This window comes from Taudactylus pleione, unplaced genomic scaffold, assembly GCF_031769625.1.
Source record: "Taudactylus pleione unplaced genomic scaffold, aTauple2 ptg000602l, whole genome shotgun sequence".
Lineage (NCBI taxonomy): Eukaryota > Metazoa > Chordata > Amphibia > Anura > Myobatrachidae > Taudactylus > Taudactylus pleione.
Genome location: NW_028285004.1, coordinates 5841882 through 5867165, shown reverse-complemented (window position 1 = coordinate 5867165; position 25284 = coordinate 5841882).

The following is a 25284-nucleotide window of genomic DNA, read 5'->3' as shown; positions in this document are numbered from 1 at the left end:
TACAGGGGCTGCTGTGTGGTGTAAGCTGCCCTTCATCCAAATAATGTTTAAAGGGGCTGCCCTGTGTGGTGTAGGTGTAAGCTGCCCTTCATCCAAATTTTTTTTACAGGGGCTGTCCTGTGTGATGTAAGCTGCCCTTCATCCAAATAATTTTTACAGGGGCTGCTGTGTGGTGTAAGCTGCCCTTCATCCAAATAATTTTACAGGGGTTTTCCTGTGTGGTGTACGCTGCCCTTCATCCAAATATTTTTTACAGGGGCTGTCCTGTGTGATGTAAGCTGCCCTTCATCCAAATAATTTTTACAGGGGCTGCTGTGTGGTGTAAGCTGCCCTTCATCCAAATAATATTTACAGGGGCTGTCCTGTGTGGTGTAAGCTGCCCTTCATCCAAATATTTTTTACAGGGGCTGTCCTGTGTGATATAAGCTGCCCTTAATCCAAATATTTTTTACAGGGGCTGTCCTGTGTGATGTAAGCTGCCATTCATCCAAATAATTTTACAGGGGCTGTCCTGTGTGGTGTACGCTGCCCTTCATCCAAATATTTTTTACAGAGGCTGTCCTCTGTGATGTAAGCTACCCTTCATCCAAATAATTTTTACAGGGGCTGCTGTGTGGTGTAAGCTGCCCTTCCTCCAAATAATGTTTACAGGGGCTGTCTTGTGTGGTGTATGCTGCCCTTCATCCAAATAACTTTAACAGGGGCTGTTTTGTTTGGTGTATGCTGCCTTTCATTTAAATAATTTTTACAGGGGCTGCACTGTGTGGTGTAGGGGTACACTGCCCTTCATCCAAATATTTTTTACAGGTGCTGTCCTGTGTGGTGTAAGCTGCCCTTCATCCAAATAATGTTAACAGGGGCTGCTGTGTGGTGTAAGCTGCCCTTCATCCAAATATTTTTTACAGCGGCTGTCCTGTGTGGTGTAAGCTGCCCTTCATCCAAATAATTTTACAGGGGCTGTCCTGTGTGGTGTACGCTGCCCTTCATCCAAATAATTTTTACAGGGGCTGTCCAGTGTGGTGTAAGCTGCCCTTCATCCAAATAATTTTTACAGAGGCTGCCCTGTGTGGTGTAGGTGTAAGCTGCCCTTCATCCAAATATTTTTTACAGGGGCTGTCCTCTGTGATGTAAGCTGCCCTTCATCCAAATAATTTTTACAGGGGCTGCTGTGTGGTGTAAGCTGCCCTTCATCCAAATAATTTTACAGGGGCTGTCCTGTGTGGTGTACGCTGCCCTTCATCCAAATATTTTTTACAGGGGCTGTCCTGTGTGATGTAAGCTGCCCTTCATCCAAATTATTTTTACAGGGGCTGTCCTGTGTGGTGTAAGCTGCCCTTCATCCAAATAATATTTACAGGGGCTGTCCCATGTGGTGTAAGCTGCCCTTCATCCAAATATTTTTTACAGGGGCTGTCCTGTGTGATGTAAGCTGCCCTTCATCCAAATATTTTTTACAGGGGCTGTCCAGTGTGATGTAAGCTGCCCTTCATCCAAATAATTTTTACAGGGGCTGCTGTGTGGTGTAAGCTGCCCTTCATCCAAATAATATTTACAGGGGCTGTCCTGTGTGGTGTACGCTGCCCTTCATCCAAATATTTTTTACAGAGGCTGTCCTGTGTGATGTAAGCTACCCTTCATCCAAATAATTTTTACAGGGGCTGCTGTGTGGTGTAAGCTGCCCTTCATCCAAATAATGTTTACAGGGGCTGTACTGTGTGGTGTAAGCTGCCCTTCATCCAAATAATTTTACAGGGGCTGTTCTGTGTGTTGTACGCTGCCCTTCATCCAAATAATTTTTACAGGGGCTGTCCTGTGTGGTGTAAGCTGCCCTTCATCCAAATAATTTTTACAGGGGCTGCTGTGTGGTGTATGCTGCCCTTCATCCAAATATTTTTTACAAGGGCTGTCCTGTGTGATGTAAGCTACCCTTCATCCAAATAATTTTTACAGGGGCTGCTGTGTGGTGTAAGATGCCCTTCATTCAAATAATGTTTACAGGGGCTGTCCTGTGTGGTGTAAGCTGCCCTTCATCCAAATAATTTTACAGGGGCTGTCCTGTGTGGTGTACGCTGCCCTTCATCCAAATAATTTTTACAGGGGCTGTCTTGTGTGGTGTAAGCTGCCCTTTATCCAAATAATTTTTACAGGGGCTGTCCTGTGTGGTGTAAGCTGCCCTTCATCCAAATAATTTTTACAGAGGCTGCCCTGTGTGGTGTAGGTGTAAGCTGCCCTTCATCCAAATTATTTTTACAGGGGCTGTCCTGTGTGGTGTAAGCTGCCCTTCATCCAAATATTTTTTTACAGGGGCTGCTGTGTGGTGTAAGCTGCCCTTCATCCAAATAATGTTTACAGGGGCTGTCCTGTGTGGTGTATGCTGCCCTTCATCCAAATAATTTTTACAGGGGCTGTCCTGTGTGGTGTAAGCTGCCCTTCATCCAAATTATTTTTACAGGGGCTGTCCTGTGTGGAGTAAGCTGCCCTTCATCCAAATAACTTTAACAGGGGCTGTCTTGTTTGGTGTATGCTGCCTTTCATTTAAATAATTTTTACAGAGGCTACGCTGTGTGGTGTAGGGGTACACTGCCCTTCATCCAAATAATTTTTACAGAGGCTGTCCTGTGTGGTGTAAGCTGCCCTTCATCCAAATACTTTTTACAGGGGTTGCTGTGTGGTGTAAGCTGCCCTTCATCCAAATAATGTTTACAGGGGCTGTCCTGTGTGGTGTATGCTGCCCTTCATCCAAATTTTTTTTACAGGAGCTGCGCTGTGTGGTGTAGGTGTAAGCTGCCCTTATTCCAATTAATTTTTACAGCGTTTGCTGTGTGGTGTAAGCTGCCCTTCATCCAAATAATGTTTACAGGGGCTGTCCTGGTGTAGGGGTATGCTGCCCTTCATCCAAATTATTTTTACAGGGGCTGCTGTGTGGTGTAAGCTGCCCTTCATCCAAATAATGTTTACAGGGGCTGTACTGTGTGGTGTAAGCTGCCCTTCATCCAAATAATTTTACAGGGGCTGTCCTGTGTGGTGTACGCTGCCCTTCATCCAAATAATTTTTACAGGGGCTGTCCAGTGTGGTGTAAGCTGCCCTTCATCCAAATAATTTTTACAGAGGCTGCCCTGTGTGGTGTAGGTGTAAGCTGCCCTTCATCCAAATATTTTTTACAGGGGCTGTCCTCTGTGATGTAAGCTGCCCTTCATCCAAGTAATTTTTTCAGGGGCTGCTGTGTGGTGTAAGCTGCCGTTCATCCAAATAATTTTACAGGGGCTGTCCTGTGTGGTGTACGCTGCCCTTCTTCCAAATATTTTTTACAGGGGCTGTCCTGTGTGATGTAAGCTGCCCTTCATCCAAATTATTTTTACAGGGGCTGTCCTGTGTGGTGTAAGCTGCCCTTCATCCAAATAATATTTACAGGGGCTGTCCCGTGTGGTGTAAGCTGCCCTTCATCCAAATATTTTTTACAGGGGCTGTCCTGTGTGATGTAAGCTGCCCTTCATCCAAATATTTTTTACAGGGGCTGTCCAGTGTGATGTAAGCTGCCCTTCATCCAAATAATTTTTACAGGGGCTGCTGTGTGGTGTAAGCTGCCCTTCATCCAAATAATATTTACAGGGGCTGTCCTGTGTGGTGTACGCTGCCCTTCATCCAAATATTTTTTACAGAGGCTGTCCTGTGTGATGTAAGCTACCCTTCATCCAAATAATTTTTACAGGGGCTGCTGTGTGGTGTAAGCTGCCCTTCATCCAAATAATGTTTACAGGGGCTGCTGTGTGGTGTAAGCTGCCCTTCATCCAAATAATGTTTAAAGGGGCTGCCCTGTGTGGTGTAGGTGTAAGCTGCCCTTCATCCAAATTTTTTTTACAGGGGCTGTCCTGTGTGATGTAAGCTGCCCTTCATCCAAATAATTTTTACAGGGGCTGCTGTGTGGTGTAAGCTGCCCTTCATCCAAATAATTTTACAGGGGTTTTCCTGTGTGGTGTACGCTGCCCTTCATCCAAATATTTTTTACAGGGGCTGTCCTGTGTGATGTAAGCTGCCCTTCATCCAAATAATTTTTACAGGGGCTGCTGTGTGGTGTAAGCTGCCCTTCATCCAAATAATATTTACAGGGGCTGTCCTGTGTGGTGTAAGCTGCCCTTCATCCAAATATTTTTTACAGGGGCTGTCCTGTGTGATATAAGCTGCCCTTAATCCAAATATTTTTTACAGGGGCTGTCCTGTGTGATGTAAGCTGCCATTCATCCAAATAATTTTACAGGGGCTGTCCTGTGTGGTGTACGCTGCCCTTCATCCAAATATTTTTTACAGAGGCTGTCCTCTGTGATGTAAGCTACCCTTCATCCAAATAATTTTTACAGGGGCTGCTGTGTGGTGTAAGCTGCCCTTCCTCCAAATAATGTTTACAGGGGCTGTCTTGTGTGGTGTATGCTGCCCTTCATCCAAATAACTTTAACAGGGGCTGTCTTGTTTGGTGTATGCTGCCTTTCATTTAAATAATTTTTACAGGGGCTGCACTGTGTGGTGTAGGGGTACACTGCCCTTCATCCAAATATTTTTTACAGGGGCTGTCCTGTGTGGTGTAAGCTGCCCTTCATCCAAATAATGTTAACAGGGGCTGCTGTGTGGTGTAAGCTGCCATTCATCCAAATATTTTTTACAGCGGCTGTCCTGTGTGGTGTAAGCTGCCCTTCATCCAAATAATTTTACAGGGGCTGTCCTGTGTGGTGTACGCTGCCCTTCATCCAAATAATTTTTACAGGGGCTGTCCAGTGTGGTGTAAGCTGCCCTTCATCCAAATAATTTTTACAGAGGCTGCCCTGTGTGGTGTAGGTGTAAGCTGCCCTTCATCCAAATATTTTTTACAGGGGCTGTCCTCTGTGATGTAAGCTGCCCTTCATCCAAATAATTTTTACAGGGGCTGCTGTGTGGTGTAAGCTGCCCTTCATCCAAATAATTTTACAGGGGCTGTCCTGTGTGGTGTACGCTGCCCTTCATCCAAATATTTTTTACAGGGGCTGTCCTGTGTGATGTAAGCTGCCCTTCATCCAAATTATTTTTACAGGGGCTGTCCTGTGTGGTGTAAGCTGCCCTTCATCCAAATAATATTTACAGGGGCTGTCCCATGTGGTGTAAGCTGCCCTTCATCCAAATATTTTTTACAGGGGCTGTCCTGTGTGATGTAAGCTGCCCTTCATCCAAATATTTTTTACAGGGGCTGTCCAGTGTGATGTAAGCTGCCCTTCATCCAAATAATTTTTACAGGGGCTGCTGTGTGGTGTAAGCTGCCCTTCATCCAAATAATATTTACAGGGGCTGTCCTGTGTGGTGTACGCTGCCCTTCATCCAAATATTTTTTACAGAGGCTGTCCTGTGTGATGTAAGCTACCCTTCATCCAAATAATTTTTACAGGGGCTGCTGTGTGGTGTAAGCTGCCCTTCATCCAAATAATGTTTACAGGGGCTGTACTGTGTGGTGTAAGCTGCCCTTCATCCAAATAATTTTACAGGGGCTGTTCTGTGTGTTGTACGCTGCCCTTCATCCAAATAATTTTTACAGGGGCTGTCCTGTGTGGTGTAAGCTGCCCTTCATCCAAATAATTTTTACAGGGGCTGCTGTGTGGTGTATGCTGCCCTTCATCCAAATATTTTTTACAAGGGCTGTCCTGTGTGATGTAAGCTACCCTTCATCCAAATAATTTTTACAGGGGCTGCTGTGTGGTGTAAGATGCCATTCATTCAAATAATGTTTACAGGGGCTGTCCTGTGTGGTGTAAGCTGCCCTTCATCCAAATAATTTTACAGGGGCTGTCCTGTGTGGTGTACGCTGCCCTTCATCCAAATAATTTTTACAGGGGCTGTCTTGTGTGGTGTAAGCTGCCCTTTATCCAAATAATTTTTACAGGGGCTGTCCTGTGTGGTGTAAGCTGCCCTTCATCCAAATAATTTTTACAGAGGCTGCCCTGTGTGGTGTAGGTGTAAGCTGCCCTTCATCCAAATTATTTTTACAGGGGCTGTCCTGTGTGGTGTAAGCTGCCCTTCATCCAAATATTTTTTTACAGGGGCTGCTGTGTGGTGTAAGCTGCCCTTCATCCAAATAATGTTTACAGGGGCTGTCCTGTGTGGTGTATGCTGCCCTTCATCCAAATAATTTTTACAGGGGCTGTCCTGTGTGGTGTAAGCTGCCCTTCATCCAAATTATTTTTACAGGGGCTGTCCTGTGTGGAGTAAGCTGCCCTTCATCCAAATAACTTTAACAGGGGCTGTCTTGTTTGGTGTATGCTGCCTTTCATTTAAATAATTTTTACAGAGGCTACGCTGTGTGGTGTAGGGGTACACTGCCCTTCATCCAAATAATTTTTACAGAGGCTGTCCTGTGTGGTGTAAGCTGCCCTTCATCCAAATACTTTTTACAGGGGTTGCTGTGTGGTGTAAGCTGCCCTTCATCCAAATAATGTTTACAGGGGCTGTCCTGTGTGGTGTATGCTGCCCTTCATCCAAATTTTTTTTACAGGAGCTGCGCTGTGTGGTGTAGGTGTAAGCTGCCCTTATTCCAATTAATTTTTACAGCGTTTGCTGTGTGGTGTAAGCTGCCCTTCATCCAAATAATGTTTACAGGGGCTGTCCTGGTGTAGGGGTATGCTGCCCTTCATCCAAATTATTTTTACAGGGGCTGCTGTGTGGTGTAAGCTGCCCTTCATCCAAATAATGTTTACAGGGGCTGTACTGTGTGGTGTAAGCTGCCCTTCATCCAAATAATTTTACAGGGGCTGTCCTGTGTGGTGTACGCTGCCCTTCATCCAAATAATTTTTACAGGGGCTGTCCAGTGTGGTGTAAGCTGCCCTTCATCCAAATAATTTTTACAGAGGCTGCCCTGTGTGGTGTAGGTGTAAGCTGCCCTTCATCCAAATATTTTTTACAGGGGCTGTCCTCTGTGATGTAAGCTGCCCTTCATCCAAATAATTTTTTCAGGGGCTGCTGTGTGGTGTAAGCTGCCGTTCATCCAAATAATTTTACAGGGGCTGTCCTGTGTGGTGTACGCTGCCCTTCTTCCAAATATTTTTTACAGGGGCTGTCCTGTGTGATGTAAGCTGCCCTTCATCCAAATTATTTTTACAGGGGCTGTCCTGTGTGGTGTAAGCTGCCCTTCATCCAAATAATATTTACAGGGGCTGTCCCGTGTGGTGTAAGCTGCCCTTCATCCAAATATTTTTTACAGGGGCTGTCCTGTGTGATGTAAGCTGCCCTTCATCCAAATATTTTTTACAGGGGCTGTCCAGTGTGATGTAAGCTGCCCTTCATCCAAATAATTTTTACAGGGGCTGCTGTGTGGTGTAAGCTGCCCTTCATCCAAATAATATTTACAGGGGCTGTCCTGTGTGGTGTACGCTGCCCTTCATCCAAATATTTTTTACAGAGGCTGTCCTGTGTGATGTAAGCTACCCTTCATCCAAATAATTTTTACAGGGGCTGCTGTGTGGTGTAAGCTGCCCTTCATCCAAATAATGTTTACAGGGGCTGTCCTGTGTGGTGTAAGCTGCCCTTCATCCAAATAATTTTACAGGGGCTGTTCTGTGTGGTGTACGCTGCCCTTCATCCAAATAATTTTTACAGGGGCTGTCCTGTGTGGTGTAAGCTGCCCTTCATCCAAATAATTTTTACAGGGGCTGCTGTGTGGTGTATGCTGCCCTTCATCCAAAAATTTTTTACAAGGGCTGTCCTGTGTGATGTAAGCTACCCTTCATCCAAATAATTTTTACAGGGGCTGCTGTGTGGTGTAAGATGCCCTTCATTCAAATAATGTTTACAGGGGCTGTCCTGTGTGGTGTAAGCTGCCCTTCATCCAAATAATTTTACAGTGGCTGTCCTGTGTGGTGTACGCTGCCCTTCATCCAAATAATTTTTACAGGGGCTGTCTTGTGTGGTGTAAGCTGCCCTTTATCCAAATAATTTTTACAGGGGCTGTCCTGTGTGGTGTAAGCTGCCCTTCATCCAAATAATTTTTACAGAGGCTGCCCTGTGTGGTGTAGGTGTAAGCTGCCCTTCATCCAAATTATTTTTACAGGGGCTGTCCTGTGTGGTGTAAGCTGCCCTTCATCCAAATAATTTTTTACAGGGGCTGCTGTGTGGTGTAAGCTGCCCTTCATCCAAATAATGTTTACAGGGGCTGTCCTGTGTGGTGTATGCTGCCCTTCATCCAAATAATTTTTACAGGGGCTGTCCTGTGTGGTGTAAGCTGCCCTTCATCCAAATTATTTTTACAGGGGCTGTCCTGTGTGGAGTAAGCTGCCCTTCATCCAAATAACTTTAACAGGGGCTGTCTTGTTTGGTGTATGCTGCCTTTCATTTAAATAATTTTTACAGATGCTGCGCTGTGTGGTGTAGGGGTACACTGCCCTTCATCCAAATAATTTTTACAGAGGCTGTCCTGTGTGGTGTAAGCTGCCCTTCATCCAAATACTTTTTACAGGGTTTGCTGTGTGGTGTAAGCTGCCCTTCATCCAAATAATGTTTACAGGGGCTGTCCTGTGTGGTGTATGCTGCCCTTCATCCAAAAATTTTTTACAGGAGCTGCGCTGTGTGGTGTAGGTGTAAGCTGCCCTTATTCCAATTAATTTTTACAGCGTTTGCTGTGTGGTGTAAGCTGCCCTTCATCCAAATAATGTTTACAGGGGCTGTCCTGGTGTAGGGGTATGCTGCCCTTCATCCAAATTATTTTTACAGGGGCTGTCCTGTGTGGTGTAAGCTGCCCTTCATCCAAATAATTTTTTACAGGGGCTGTCCTGTGTGGTGTAAGCTGCCCTTCATCCAAATAACTTTAACAGGGGCTGTCTTGTTTGGTGTATGCTGCCTTTCATTTAAATAATTTTTACAGGGGCTGCGCTGTGTGGTGTAGGGGTAGACTGCCCTTCATCCAAATATTTTTTACAGGGGCTGTCCTGTGTGGTGTAAGCTGCCCTTCATCCAAATAATGTTTACAGGGGCTGATGTGTGGTGTAAGCTGCCCTTCATCCAAATAATGTTTACAGGGGCTGATGTGTGGTGTAAGCTGCCCTTCATCCAAATAATGTTTACAGGGGCTGATGTGTGGTGTAAGCTGCCCTTAATCCAAATAATTTTTACAGAGGCTGCCCTGTGTGGTGCAGGTGTAAGCTGCCCTTCATCCAATTAATTTTTACAGGGGTCTCCTGTGTGGTGTAAGCTGCCCTTCATCCAAATATTTTTTTACAGGGGCTGTCCATTGTGGTGTACACTGCCCTTAATCCAAATAATTTTTACAGGGGCTGCACTGTGTGGTGTAGGGGGTATGCTGTCCTTCATCCAAAAATTTTTACATGGGCTGTCCTGTGTGGTGTAAGCTGCCCTTCATTCAAATAATTTTTACAGGGGCTGTCCTGTGAGGTGTAAGCTGCCCTTCATCCAAATAACTTTTACAGGGGCTGTCCTGTGTGGTGTATGCTGCCCTTCATTTAAATAATTTTTACAGGGGCTGCCCTGTGTGGTGTAGGGGTATGCTGCCCTTCATCCAAATTATTTTTACAGGGGCTGTCCTGTGTGGTGTAAGCTGCCCTTCATCCAAATAATTTTTTACAGGGGCTGCTGTGTGGTGTAAGCTGCCCTTCATCCAAATAATGTTTACAGGGGCTGTCCTGTGTGGTGTATGCTGCCCTTCATCCAAATAATTTTACAGGGGCTGTCCTGTGTGGTGTAAGCTGCCCTTCATCCAAATTATTTTTACAGGGGCTGTCCTGTGTGGTGTAAGCTGCTCTTCATCCAAATAACTTTAACAGGGGATGTCTTGTTTGGTGTATGCTGCCTTTCATTTAAATAATTTTTACAGGGGCTGCGCTGTGTGGTGTAGGGGTACACTGCCCTTCATCCAAATATTTTTTACAGAGGCTGTCCTGTGTGGTGTAAGCTGCCCTTCATCCAAATACTTTTTACAGGGGTTTCTGTGTGGTGTAAGCTGCCCTTCATCCAAATAATGTTTACAGGGGCTGTCCTGTGTGGTGTATGCTGCCCTTCATCCAAATAATTTTTACAGGAGCTGTCCTGAGTGGTTTAAGCTGCCCTTCATCCAAATTATTGTAACAGGGGCTGTCCTGTGTGGTGTAAGCTGCCCTTCATGCAAATAATTTTACAGGGGCTGTCCTGTGTGGTGTAAGCTGCCCTTCATCCAAATAACTTTAACAGGGGATGTCTTGTTTGGTGTATGCTGCCTTTCATTTAAATAATTTTTACAGGGGCTGCGCTGTGTATTGTAGGGGTACACTGCCCTTCATCCAAATATTTTTTACAGAGGCTGTCCAGTGTGGTGTAAGCTGCCCTTCATCCAAATACTTTTACAGGGGTTGCTGTGTGGTGTAAGCTGCCTTTTATCCAAATAATGTTTACAGGGGCTGTCCTGTGTGGTGTATGCTGCCCTTCATCCAAATAATTTTTACAGGAGCTGCGCTGTGTGGTGTAGGTGTAAGCTGCCCTTCATCCAAATAATGTTTACAGGGGCTGTCCTGGTGTAGGGGTATGCTGCCCTTCATCCAATTAATTTTTACAGGGGCTGCGCTGTGTGGTGTAGGGGTACACTGCCCTTCATCCAAATATTTTTTACAGAGGCTGTCCTGTGTGGTGTAAGCTGCCCTTCATCCAAATACTTTTTACAGGGGTTTCTGTGTGGTGTAAGCTGCCCTTCATCCAAATAATGTTTACAGGGGCTGTCCTGTGTGGTGTATGCTGCCCTTCATCCAAATAATTTTTACAGGAGCTGTCCTGAGTGGTTTAAGCTGCCCTTCATCCAAATTATTGTAACAGGGGCTGTCCTGTGTGGTGTAAGCTGCCCTTCATGCAAATAATTTTACAGGGGCTGTCCTGTGTGGTGTAAGCTGCCCTTCATCCAAATAACTTTAACAGGGGATGTCTTGTTTGGTGTATGCTGCCTTTCATTTAAATAATTTTTACAGGGGCTGCGCTGTGTATTGTAGGGGTACACTGCCCTTCATCCAAATATTTTTTACAGAGGCTGTCCAGTGTGGTGTAAGCTGCCCTTCATCCAAATACTTTTACAGGGGTTGCTGTGTGGTGTAAGCTGCCTTTTATCCAAATAATGTTTACAGGGGCTGTCCTGTGTGGTGTATGCTGCCCTTCATCCAAATAATTTTTACAGGAGCTGCGCTGTGTGGTGTAGGTGTAAGCTGCCCTTCATCCAAATAATGTTTACAGGGGCTGTCCTGGTGTAGGGGTATGCTGCCCTTCATCCAATTAATTTTTACAGGGGCTGTCCTGTGTGGTGTAAGCTGCCCTTCATCCAAATATTTTTTTACAGGGGCTGTCCTTTGTGGTGTACACTGCCCTTAATCCAAATAATTTTTACAGGGCCAGAACAGTGTGGTGTTGGGGTATGCTGTCCTTCATCCAAAATTTTTTACATGGGCTGTCCTGTGTGGTGTAAGCTGCCCTTCATTCAAATACTTTTTACAGGGGCTGTCCTGTGAGGTGTAAGCTGCCCTTCATCCAAATAACTTTTACAGGGTCTGTCCTGTGTGGTGTATGCTGCCCTTCATTTAAATAATTTTTACAGGGGCTGCCCTGTGTGGTGTAGGGGTATGCTGCCCTTCATCCAAATTATTTTTACAGGGGCTCTCCTGTGTGGTGTTAGCTGCACTTCATCCAAATAATTTTTACAGAGGCTGCCCTGTGTGGTGTAGGTGTAAGCTGCCCTTCATCCAATTAATTTTTACAGGGGCTGTTCTGTGTGGTGTAAGGTGCCCTTCATCCAAATATTTTTTTACAGGGGCTGTCCATTGTGGTGTACACTGCCCTTAATCCAAATAATTTTTACAGGGGCTGCCCTGTGTGGTGTAGGGGTATGCTGCCCTTCATCCAAATTATTTTTACAGGGGCTGTCCTGTGTGGTGTAAGCTGCCCTTCATCCAAATAATTTTTTACAGGGGCTGCTGTGTGGTGTAAGCTGCCCTTCATCCAAATAATGTTTACAGGGGCTGTCCTGTGTGGTGTAAGCTGCCCTTCATCGAAATAATTTTTACAGGGGCTGTCCTGTGTGGTGTAAGCTGCCCTTCATCCAAATAATTTTTACAGGGGCTGTCCTGTGTGGTGTAAGCTGCCTTCATCCAAATAACTTTAACAGGGGCTGTCTTGTTTGGTGTATGCTGCCTTTCATTTAAATATTTTTTACAGGGGCTGCGCTGTGTGGTGTAGGGGTACACTGCCCTTCATCCAAATATTTTTTACAGAGGCTGTCCTGTGTGGTGTAAGCTGCCCTTCATCCAAATACTTTTTACAGGGGTTGCTGTGTGGTGTAAGCTGCCCTTCATCCAAATAATGTTTACAGGGGCTATCCTGTGTGGTGGTGTATGCTGCCCTTCATCCAAATAATTTTTACAGGAGCTGTCCTGAGTGGTGTAAGCTGCCCTTCATCCAAATTATTGTAACAGGGGCTGTCCTGTGTGGTGTAAGCTGCCCTTCATGCAAATAATTTTAATGGGGCTGTCCTGTGTGGTGTAAGCTGCCCTTCATCCAAATAACTTTAACAGGGGATGTCTTGTTTGGTGTATGCTGCCTTTCATTTAAATAATTTTTACAGGGGCTGCCCTGTGTGGTGTAGGGGTACACTGCCCTTCATCCAAATATTTTTTACAGAGGCTGTCCAGTGTGGTGTAAGCTGCCCTTCATCCAAATACTTTTACAGGGGTTGCTGTGTGGTGTAAGCTGCCTTTCATCCAAATAATGTTTACAGGGGCTGTCCTGTGTGGTGTATACTGCCCTTCATCCAAATAATTTTTACAGGAGCTGCGCTGTGTGGTGTAGGTGTAAGCTGCCCTTCCTCCAATTAATTTTTACAGGGTTTGCTGTGTGGTGTAAGCTGCCCTTCATCCAAATAATGTTTACAGGGGCTGTCCTGGTGTAGGGGTATGCTGCCCTTCATCCAAATAATTTTTACAGGGGCTGTCCTGTGTGGTGTAAGCTGCCCTTCATCCAAATAATTTTTTACAGGGGCTGTCCTGTGTGGTGTAAGCTGCCCTTCATCCAAATAACTTTAACAGGGGCTGTCTTGTTTGGTGTATGCTGCCTTTCATTTAAATCATTTTTACAGGGGCTGCGCTGTGTGGTGTAGGGGTTCACTGCCCTTCATCCAAATATTTTTTACAGGGGCTGTCCTGTGTGGTGTAAGCTGCCCTTCATCCAAATAATGTTTACAGGGGCTGCTGTGTGGTGTAAGCTGCCCTTCATCCAAATAATTTTTACAGGGGCTGTCCTGTGTGGTGTAAGCTACCCTTCATCCAAATTATTTTTACAGGGGCTGTCCTGTGTGGTGTAAGCTGCCCTTCATCCAAATAATGTTTACAGGGGCTGAGCTGCGTGGTGTAGGGGTACACTGCCCTTCATCTAATTATTTTTTACAGGGGCTGTCCTGTGTGGTGTAAGCTGCCCTTCATCCAAATACTTTTTACAGGGGTTGCTGTGTGGTGTAAGCTGCCCTTCATCCAAATAATGTTTACAGGGGCTGCTGTGTGGTGTAAGCTGCACTTCATCCAAATATTTCTTACAGGGGCTGTCCTGTGTGGTGTAAGCTACCCTTCATCCAAATTATTTTTACAGGGGCTGTCTTGTTTTGTGTATGCTGCCTTTAATTTAAAATATTTTTACAGGGGCTGCGCTGTGTGGTGTAGGGGTACACTGCCCTTCATCCAAATATTTGTTACAGGGGCTGTCCTATGTGGTGTAAGCTGCCCTTCATCCAATTACTTTTTACAGGGGTTGCCCTGTGTGGTGTAAGCTGCCCTTCATCCAAATAATGTTTACAGGTGCTGTCCTGTGTGGTGTACACTTCCCTTCATCCAAATAATTTTTATAGGGGCTGTCCTGTGTGGTGTATGCTGCCCTTCATCCAAATAATTTTTACAGGAGCTGTCCTGAGTGGTGTAAGCTGCCCTTCATACAAATTAATGTTACAGGGGCTGTCCTGTGTGGTGTAAGCTGCCCTTCATGCAAATAATTTTACAGGGGCTGTCCTGTGTGGTGTACGCTGCCCTTCATCCAAATAATTTTAGAGGGGCTGTCCTGAGTGGTGTATGCTGCCCTTCATCCAAATATCTTTTACAGGGGCTGTCTTGTTTGGTTTACCCTGCCCTTCATTTAAATAATTTTTACAGGGGCTGCCCTGTGTGGTGTAGGGGTACGCTGCCCTTCATCCAAATATTTTTTACAGGGGCTGTCCTGTGTGGTGAAAGCTGCCCTTCATCCAAATATTTTTTACAGGGGCTGTCCTGTGTGGTGTAAGTTGCCCTTCATCCAAATAATGTTTACAGGGGCTGTCCTGTGTGGTGTAAGCTGCCCTTCATCCAAATAATTTTTCCAGGGGCTGTCTTGTGTGGTGTAAGCTGCCCTTCATCCAAATATTTTTTACAGCGGCTGTACTGTGTGGTGTAAGCTGCCCTTCATTCAAATACTTTTTACAGGGGCTGTCCTGTGTGGTGTAAGCTGCCCTTCATCCAAATAACTTTTACAGGGGCTGTCTTGTTTGGTGTACGCTGCCCTTCATTTAAATAATTTTTACAGGGGCTGCCCTGTGTGTTGTAGGGGTACGCTGCCCTTCATCCAAATATTTTTTACAGGGGCTGTCCTGTGTGATGTAAGCTGCCCTTCATGCAAATAATTTTTACAGGGGCTGCTGTGTGGTGTAAGCTGCCCTTCATCCAAATAATGTTTACAGGGGCTGTCCTGTGTGGTGTAAGCTGCCCTTCATCCAAATAATTTTACAGCGGCTGTCCTGTGTGGTGTAAGCTGCCCTTCATCCAAATATTTTTTACAGGGGCTGTCCTGTGTGATGTAAGCTGCCCTTCATCCAATTAATTTTTACAGGGGCTGCTGTGTGGTGTAAGCTGCCCTTCATCCAAATAATTTTACAGGGGCTGTCCTGTGTGATGTAAGCTGCCCTTCATCCAAATTATTTTTACAGGGGCTGCTGTGTGGTGTAAGCTGCCCTTCATCCAAATAATATTTACAGGGGCTGTCCTGTGTGGTGTAAGCTGCCCTTCATCCAAATAATTTTTACAGGGGCTGTCCTGTGTGGTGTAAGCTGCCCTTCATCCAAATAATTTTTACAGAGGCTGTCCTGTGTGGTGTAGGTGTAAGCTGCCCTTCATCCAATTAATTTTTACAGGGGCTGTCCTGTGTGGTGTAAGCTGCCCTTCATCCAAATATTTTTTTACAGGGGCTGTCCATTGTGGTGTACACTGCCCTTAATCCAAATAATTTTTACAGGGGCTGCACTGTGTGGTGTAGGGGTATGCTGTCCTTCATCCAAAAATTTTTACATGGGCTGTCCTGTGTGGTGTAAGCTGCCTTTCATTCAAATACTTTTTACAGGGGCTGTCCTGTGTGGTGTAAGCAGCCCTTCATCCAAATAACTTTTACAGGGGCTGTCCCGTGTGGTGTATGCTGCCCTTCATTTAAATAATTTTTACAGTGGCTGCACTGTGTGGTGTATGGTGCCCTTCATCCAAATAATTTTTACAGGGGCTGTCCTGTGTGGTGTATGCTGCCCTTCATTTAAATAATGTTTACAGGGGCTGTCCTTTGTGGTGTATGGTGCCCTTCATCCAAATAATTTTTACAGGGGCTGTCCTGTGTGGTGTAAGCTGCCCTTCAACCAAATTATTTTTACAGGGGCTGTCCTGTGTGGTGTAAGCTGCCCTTCATCCAAATAATTTTTTACAGGGGCTGTCCTGTGTGGTGTAAGCTGCCCTTCATCCAAATAACTTTAACAGGGGCTATCTTGTTTGGTGTATGCTGCCTTTCATTTAAATAATTTTTACAGGGGCTGCGCTGTGTGGTGTAGGGGTACACTGCCCTTCATCCAAATATTTTTTACAGGGGCTGTCCTGTGTGGTGTAAGCTGCCCTTCATCTAAATAATGTTTATAGGGGCTGCTGTGTGGTGTAAGCTGCCCTTCATCCAAATAATTTTTACAGGGGCTGTCCTGTGTGGTGTAAGCTACCCTTCATCCAAATTATTTTTACAGGGGCTGTCCTGTGTGGTGTAAGCTGCCCTTCATCCAAATAATGTTTACAGCGGCTGCGCTGTGTGGTGTAGGGGTACACTGCCCTTTATCCAAATATTTTTTACAGGGGCTGTCCTGTGTGGTGTAAGCTGCCCTTCATCCAAATACTTTTTACAGGGGTTGCTGTGTGGTGTAAGCTGTCCTTCATCCAAATAATGTTTACAGGGGCTGTCCTGTGTGGTGTAAGCTGCCCTTCATCCAAATAATGTTTACAGGGGCTGTCCTGGTGTAGGGGTATGCTGCCCTTCATCCAAATTATTTTTACAGGGGCTGTCCTGTGTGGTGTAAGCTGCCCTTCATCCAAATAATTTTTTACAGGGGCTGTCCTGTGTGGTGTAAGCTGCCCTTCATCCAAATAACTTTAACAGGGGCTATCTTGTTTGGTGTATGCTGCCTTTCATTTAAACAATTTTTACAGGGGCTGCGCTGTGTGGTGTAGGGGTACACTGCCCTTCATCCAAATATTTTTTACAGGGGCTGTCCTGTGTGGTGTAAGCTGCCCTTCATCTAAATAATGTTTATAGGGGCTGCTGTGTGGTGTAAGCTGCCCTTCATCCAAATAATTTTTACAGGGGCTGTCCTGTGTGGTGTAAGCTACCCTTCATCCAAATTATTTTTACAGGGGCTGTCCTGTGTGGTGTAAGCTGCCCTTCATCCAAAATTTTTTTACAGAGGCTGCCCTGTGTGGTGTAGGTGTAAGCTGCCCTTCATCCAAATTATTTTTACAGGGGCTGTCCTGTGTGGTGTAAGCTGCCCTTCATCCAAATAATTTTTTACAGGGGCTGCTGTGTGGTGTAAGCTGCCCTTCATCCAAATAATGTTTACAGGGGCTGTCCTGTGTGGTGTATGCTGCCCTTCATCCAAATAATTTTTACAGGGGCTGTCCTGTGTGGTGTAAGCTGCCCTTCATCCAAATTATTTTTACAGGGGCTGTCCTGTGTGGAGTAAGCTGCCCTTCATCCAAATAACTTTAACAGGGGCTGTCTTGTTTGGTGTATGCTGCCTTTCATTTAAATAATTTTTACAGAGGCTACGCTGTGTGGTGTAGGGGTACACTGCCCTTCATCCAAATAATTTTTACAGAGGCTGTCCTGTGTGGTGTAAGCTGCCCTTCATCCAAATACTTTTTACAGGGGTTGCTGTGTGGTGTAAGCTACCCTTCATCCAAATAATTTTTACAGGGGCTGCTGTGTGGTGTAAGATGCCCTTCATTCAAATAATGTTTACAGGGGCTGTCCTGTGTGGTGTAAGCTGCCCTTCATCCAAATAATTTTACAGGGGCTGTCCTGTGTGGTGTAAGCTGCCCTTCATCCAAATAATTTTACAGCGGCTGTCCTGTGTGGTGTAAGCTGCGCTTCATCCAAATATTTTTTACAGGGGCTGTCCTGTGTGATGTAAGCTGCCCTTCATCCAATTAATTTTTACAGGGGCTGCTGTGTGGTGTAAGCTGCCCTTCATCCAAATAATTTTACAGGGGCTGTCCTGTGTGATGTAAGCTGCCCTTCATCCAAATTATTTTTACAGGGGCTGCTGTGTGGTGTAAGCTGCCCTTCATCCAAATAATATTTACAGGGGCTGTCCTGTGTGGTGTAAGCTGCCCTTCATCCAAATAATTTTTACAGGGGCTGTCCTGTGTGGTGTAAGCTGCCCTTCATCCAAATAATTTTTACAGAGGCTGTCCTGTGTGGTGTAGGTGTAAGCTGCCCTTCATCCAATTAATTTTTACAGGGGCTGTCCTGTGTGGTGTAAGCTGCCCTTCATCCAAATATTTTTTTACAGGGGCTGTCCATTGTGGTGTACACTGCCCTTAATCCAAATAATTTTTACAGGGGCTGCACTGTGTGGTGTAGGGGTATGCTGTCCTTCATCCAAAAATTTTTACATGGGCTGTCCTGTGTGGTGTAAGCTGCCTTTCATTCAAATACTTTTTACAGGGGCTGTCCTGTGTGGTGTAAGCAGCCCTTCATCCAAATAACTTTTACAGGGGCTGTCCCGTGTGGTGTATGCTGCCCTTCATTTAAATAATTTTTACAGTGGCTGCACTGTGTGGTGTATGGTGCCCTTCATCCAAATAATTTTTACAGGGGCTGTCCCGTGTGGTGTATGCTGCCCTTCATTTAAATAATGTTTACAGGGGCTGTCCTGTGTGGTGTATGGTGCCCTTCATCCAAATAATTTTTACAGGGGCTGTCCTGTGTGGTGTAAGCTGCCCTTCAACCAAATTATTTTTACAGGGGCTGTCCTGTGTGGTGTAAGCTGCCCTTCATCCAAATAACTTTAACAGGGGCTGTCTTGTTTGGTGTATGCTGCCTTTCATTTAAATAATTTTTACAGGGGCTGCGCTGTGTGGTGTAGGGGTACACTGCCCTTCATCCAAATATTTTTTACAGGGGCTGTCCTGTGTGGTGTAAGCTGCCCTTCATCCAAATACTTTTTACAGGGGTTGCTGTGTGGTGTAAGCTGTCCTTCATCCAAATAATGTTTACAGGGGCTGTCCTGTGTGGTGTAAGCTGCCCTTCATCCAAATAATGTTTACAGGGGCTGTCCTGGTGTAGGGGTATGCTGCCCTTCATCCAAATTATTTTTACAGGGGCTGTCCTGTGTGGTGTAAGCTGCCCTTCATCCAAATAATTTTTTACAGGGGCTGTCCTGTGTGGTGTAAGCTGCCCTTCATCCAAATAACTTTAACAGGGGCTATCTTGTTTGGTGTATGCTGCCTTTCATTTAAATAATTTTTACAGGGGCTGCGCTGTGTGGTGTAGGGGTACACTGCCCTTCATCCAAATATTTTTAACAGGGGCTGTCCTGTGTGGTGTAAGCTGCCCTTCATCTAAATAATGTTTATAGGGGCTGCTGTGTGGTGTAAGCTGCCCTTCATCCAAATAATTTTTACAGGGGCTGTCCTGTGTGGTGTAAGCTACCCTTCATCCAAATTATTTTTACAGGGGCTGTCCTGTGTGGTGTAAGCTGCCCTTCATCCAAATAATGTTTACAGCGGCTGCGCTGTGTGGTGTAGGGGTACACTGCCCTTCATCCAAATATTTTTTACAGGGGCTGTCCTGTGTGGTGTAAGCTGCCCTTCATCCAAATACTTTTTACAGGGGTTGCTGTGTGGTGTAAGCTGTCCTTCATCCAAATAATGTTTACAGGGGCTGTCCTGTGTGGTGTAAGCTGCCCTTCATCCAAATAATGTTTACAGGGGCTGTCCTGGTGTAGGGGTATGCTGCCCTTCATCCAAATTATTTTTACAGGGGCTGTCCTGTGTGGTGTAAGCTGCCCTTCATCTAAATAATTTTTTACAGGGGCTGTCCTGTGTGGTGTAAGCTGCCCTTCATCCAAATAACTTTAACAAGGGCTATCTTGTTTGGTGTATGCTGCCTTTCATTTAAATAATTTTTACAGGGGCTGCGCTGTGTGGTGTAGGGGTACACTGCCCTTCATCCAAATATTTTTTACAGGGGCTGTCCTGTGTGGTGTAAGCTGCCCTTCATCTAAATAATGTTTATAGGGGCTGCTGTGTGGTGTAAGCTGCCCTTCATCCAAATAATTTTTACAGGGGCTGTCCTGTGTGGTGTAAGCTACCCTTCATCCAAATTATTTTTACAGGGGCTGTCCTGTGTGGTGTAAGCTGCCCTTCATCCAAATAATGTTTACAGCGGCTGCGCTGTGTGGTGTAGGGGTACACTGCCCTTCATCCAAATATTTTTTACAGGGGCTGTCCTGTGTGGTGTAAGCTGTTCTTCATCCAAATACTTTTTACAGGGGTTGCTGTGTGGTGTAAGCTGCCCTTTATCCAAATAATGTTTACAGGGGCTGTCCTGTGTGGTGTAAGCTGCCCTTCATCCAAATAATTTTTACAGAGGCTGCCCTGTGTGGTGTAGGTGTAAGCTGCCCTTCATCCAAATTATTTTTACAGGGGCTGTCCTGTGTGGTGTAAGCTGCCCTTCATCCAAATAATTTTTTACAGGGGCTGCTGTGTGGTGTAAGCTGCCCTTCATCCAAATAATGTTTACAGGGGCTGTCCTGTGTGGTGTATGCTGCCCTTCATCCAAATAATTTTTACAGGGGCTGTCCTGTGTGGTGTAAGCTGCCCTTCATCCAAATTATTTTTACAGGGGCTGTCCTGTGTGGAGTAAGCTGCCCTTCATCCAAATAACTTTAACAGGGGCTGTCTTGTTTGGTGTATGCTGCTTTTCATTTAAATAATTTTTACAGAGGCTACGCTGTGTGGTGTAGGGGTACACTGCCCTTCATCCAAATAATTTTTACAGAGGCTGTCCTGTGTGGTGTAAGCTGCCCTTCATCCAAATACTTTTTACAGGGGTTGCTGTGTGGTGTAAGCTGCCCTTCATCCAAATAATGTTTACAGGGGCTGTCCTGTGTGGTGTATGCTGCCCTTCATCCAAATTTTTTTTACAGGAGCTGCGCTGTGTGGTGTAGGTGTAAGCTGCCCTTCATCCAGATAATTTTTACAGGGGCTGTCCTGTGTGGTGTAAGCTGCCCTTCATCCAAATAATTTTTACAGAGGCTGTCCTGTGTGGTGTAGGTGTAAGCTGCCCTTCATCCAATTAATTTTTACAGGGGCTGTCCTGTGTGGTGTAAGCTGCCCTTCATCCAAATATTTTTTTACAGGGGCTGTCCATTGTGGTGTACACTGCCCTTAATCCAAATAATTTTTACAGGGGCTGCACTGTGTGGTGTAGGGGTATGCTGTCCTAAATCCAAAATTTTTTACATGGGCTGTCCTGTGTGGTGTAAGCTGCCTTTCATTCAAATACTTTTTACAGGGGCTGTCCTGTGTGGTGTAAGCAGCCCTTCATCCAAATAACTTTTACAGGGGCTGTCCCGTGTGGTGTATGCTGCCCTTCATTTAAATAATTTTTACAGTGGCTGCACTGTGTGGTGTATGGTGCCCTTCATCCAAATAATTTTTACAGGGGCTGTCCTGTGTGGTGTATGCTGCCCTTCATTTAAATAATGTTTACAGGGGCTGTCCTGTGTGGTGTAAGGTGCCCTTCATCCAAATAATTTTTACAGGGGCTGTCCTGTGTGGTGTAAGCTGCCCTTCAACCAAATTATTTTTACAGGGGCTGTCCTGTGTGGTGTAAGCTGCCCTTCATCCAAATAATTTTTTACAGGGGCTGTCCTGTGTGGTGTAAGCTGCCCTTCATCCAAATAACTTTAACAGGGGCTATCTTGTTTGGTGTATGCTGCCTTTCATTTAAATAATTTTTACAGGGGCTGCGCTGTGTGGTGTAGGGGTACACTGCCCTTCATCCAAATATTTTTTACAGGGGCTGTCCTGTGTGGTGTAAGCTGCCCTTCATCTAAATAATGTTTATAGGGGCTGCTGTGTGGTGTAAGCTGCCCTTCATCCAAATAATTTTTACAGGGGCTGTCCTGTGTGGTGTAAGCTACCCTTCATCCAAATTATTTTTACAGGGGCTGTCCTGTGTGGTGTAAGCTGCCCTTCATCCAAATAATGTTTACAGCGGCTGCGCTGTGTGGTGTAGGGGTACACTGCCCTTCATCCAAATATTTTTTACAGGGGCTGTCCTGTGTGGTGTAAGCTGCCCTTCATCCAAATACTTTTTACAGGGGTTGCTGTGTGGTGTAAGCTGTCCTTCATCCAAATAATGTTTACAGGGGCTGTCCTGTGTGGTGTAAGCTGCCCTTCATCCAAATAATGTTTACAGGGGCTGTCCTGGTGTAGGGGTATGCTGCCCTTCATCCAAATTATTTTTACAGGGGCTGTCCTGTGTGGTGTAAGCTGCCCTTCATCCAAATAATTTTTTACAGGGGCTGTCCTGTGTGGTGTAAGCTGCCCTTCATCCAAATAACTTTAACAGGGGCTATCTTGTTTGGTGTATGCTGCCTTTCATTTAAATAATTTTTACAGGGGCTGCGCTGTGTGGTGTAGGGGTACACTGCCCTTCATCCAAATATTTTTTACAGGGGCTGTCCTGTGTGGTGTAAGCTGCCCTTCATCTAAATAATGTTTATAGGGGCTGCTGTGTGGTGTAAGCTGCCCTTCATCCAAATAATTTTTACAGGGGCTGTCCTGTGTGGTGTAAGCTACCCTTCATCCAAATTATTTTTACAGGGGCTTTCCTGTGTGGTGTAAGCTGCCCTTCATCCAAATAATTTTTACAGAGGCTGCCCTGTGTGGTGTAGGTGTAAGCTGCCCTTCATCCAAATTATTTTTACAGGGGCTGTCCTGTGTGGTGTAAGCTGCCCTTCATCCAAATAATTTTTTACAGGGGCTGCTGTGTGGTGTAAGCTGCCCTTCATCCAAATAATGTTTACAGGGGCTGTCCTGTGTGGTGTATGCTGCCCTTCATCCAAATAATTTTTACAGGGGCTGTCCTGTGTGGTGTAAGCTGCCCTTCATCCAAATTATTTTTACAGGGGCTGTCCTGTGTGGAGTAAGCTGCCCTTCATCCAAATAACTTTAACAGGGGCTGTCTTGTTTGGTGTATGCTGCCTTTCATTTAAATAATTTTTACAGAGGCTACGCTGTGTGGTGTAGGGGTACACTGCCCTTCATCCAAATAATTTTTACAGAGGCTGTCCTGTGTGGTGTAAGCTGCCCTTCATCCAAATACTTTTTACAGGGGTTGCTGTGTGGTGTAAGCTACCCTTCATCCAAATAATTTTTACAGGGGCTGCTGTGTGGTGTAAGATGCCCTTCATTCAAATAATGTTTACAGGGGCTGTCCTGTGTGGTGTAAGCTGCCCTTCATCCAAATAATTTTACAGGGGCTGTCCTGTGTGGTGTAAGCTGCCCTTCATCCAAATAATTTTACAGCGGCTGTCCTGTGTGGTGTAAGCTGCCCTTCATCCAAATATTTTTTACAGGGGCTGTCCTGTGTGATGTAAGCTGCCCTTCATCCAATTAATTTTTACAGGGGCTGCTGTGTGGTGTAAGCTGCCCTTCATCCAAATAATTTTACAGGGGCTGTCCTGTGTGATGTAAGCTGCCCTTCATCCATATTATTTTTACAGGGGCTGCTGTGTGGTGTAAGCTGCCCTTCATCCAAATAATATTTACAGGGGCTGTCCTGTGTGGTGTAAGCTGCCCTTCATCCAAATAATTTTTACAGGGGCTGTCCTGTGTGGTGTAAGCTGCCCTTCATCCAAATAATTTTTACAGAGGCTGTCCTGTGTGGTGTAGGTGTAAGCTGCCCTTCATCCAATTAATTTTTACAGGGGCTGTCCTGTGTGGTGTAAGCTGCCCTTCATCCAAATATTTTTTTACAGGGGCTGTCCATTGTGGTGTACACTGCCCTTAATCCAAATAATTTTTACAGGGGCTGCACTGTGTGGTGTAGGGGTATGCTGTCCTTCATCCAAAAATTTTTACATGGGCTGTCCTGTGTGGTGTAAGCTGCCTTTCATTCAAATACTTTTTACAGGGGCTGTCCTGTGTGGTGTAAGCAGCCCTTCATCCAAATAACTTTTACAGGGGCTGTCCCGTGTGGTGTATGCTGCCCTTCATTTAAATAATTTTTACAGTGGCTGCACTGTGTGGTGTATGGTGCCCTTCATCCAAATAATTTTTACAGGGGCTGTCCCGTGTGGTGTATGTTGCCCTTCATTTAAATAATGTTTACAGGGGCTGTCCTGTGTGGTGTATGGTGCCCTTCATCCAAATAATTTTTACAGGGGCTGTCCTGTGTGGTGTAAGCTGCCCTTCAACCAAATTATTTTTACAGGGGCTGTCCTGTGTGGTGTAAGCTGCCCTTCATCCAAATAACTTTAACAGGGGCTGTCTTGTTTGGTGTATGCTGCCTTTCATTTAAATAATTTTAACAGGGGCTGCGCTGTGTGGTGTAGGGGTACACTGCCCTTCATCCAAATATTTTTTACAGGGGCTGTCCTGTGTGGTGTAAGCTGCCCTTCATCCAAATACTTTTTACAGGGGTTGCTGTGTGGTGTAAGCTGTCCTTCATCCAAATAATGTTTACAGGGGCTGTCCTGTGTGGTGTAAGCTGCCCTTCATCCAAATAATGTTTACAGGGGCTGTCCTGGTGTAGGGGTATGCTGCCCTTCATCCAAATTATTTTTACAGGGGCTGTCCTGTGTGGTGTAAGCTGCCCTTCATCCAAATAATTTTTTACAGGGGCTGTCCTGTGTGGTGTAAGCTGCCCTTCATCCAAATAACTTTAACAGGGGCTATCTTGTTTGGTGTATGCTGCCTTTCATTTAAATAATTTTTACAGGGGCTGCGCTGTGTGGTGTAGGGGTACACTGCCCTTCATCCAAATATTTTTTACAGGGGCTGTCCTGTGTGGTGTAAGCTGCCCTTCATCCAAATACTTTTTACAGGGGTTGCTGTGTGGTGTAAGCTGTCCTTCATCCAAATAATGTTTACAGGGGCTGTCCTGTGTGGTGTAAGCTGCCCTTCATCCAAATAATGTTTACAGGGGCTGTCCTGGTGTAGGGGTATGCTGCCCTTCATCCAAATTATTTTTACAGGGGCTGTCCTGTGTGGTGTAAGCTGCCCTTCATCCAAATAATTTTTTACAGGGGCTGTCCTGTGTGGTGTAAGCTGCCCTTCATCCAAATAACTTTAACAGGGGCTATCTTGTTTGGTGTATGCTGCCTTTCATTTAAATAATTTTTACAGGGGCTGCGCTGTGTGGTGTAGGGGTACACTGCCCTTCATCCAAATATTTTTTACAGGGGCTGTCCTGTGTGGTGTAAGCTGCCCTTCATCTAAATAATGTTTATAGGGGCTGCTGTGTGGTGTAAGCTGCCCTTCATCCAAATAATTTTTACAGGGGCTGTCCTGTGTGGTGTAAGCTACCCTTCATCCAAATTATTTTTACAGGGGCTGTCCTGTGTGGTGTAAGCTGCCCTTCATCCAAATAATGTTTACAGCGGCTGCGCTGTGTGGTGTAGGGGTACACTGCCCTTCATCCAAATATTTTTTACAGGGGCTGTCCTGTGTGGTGTAAGCTGCCCTTCATCCAAATACTTTTTACAGGGGTTGCTGTGTGGTGTAAGCTGTCCTTCATCCAAATAATGTTTACAGGGGCTGTCCTGTGTGGTGTAAGCTGCCCTTCATCCAAATAATGTTTACAGGGGCTGTCCTGGTGTAGGGGTATGCTGCCCTTCATCCAAATTATTTTTACAGGGGCTGTCCTGTGTGGTGTAAGCTGCCCTTCATCCAAATAATTTTTTACAGGGGCTGTCCTGTGTGGTGTA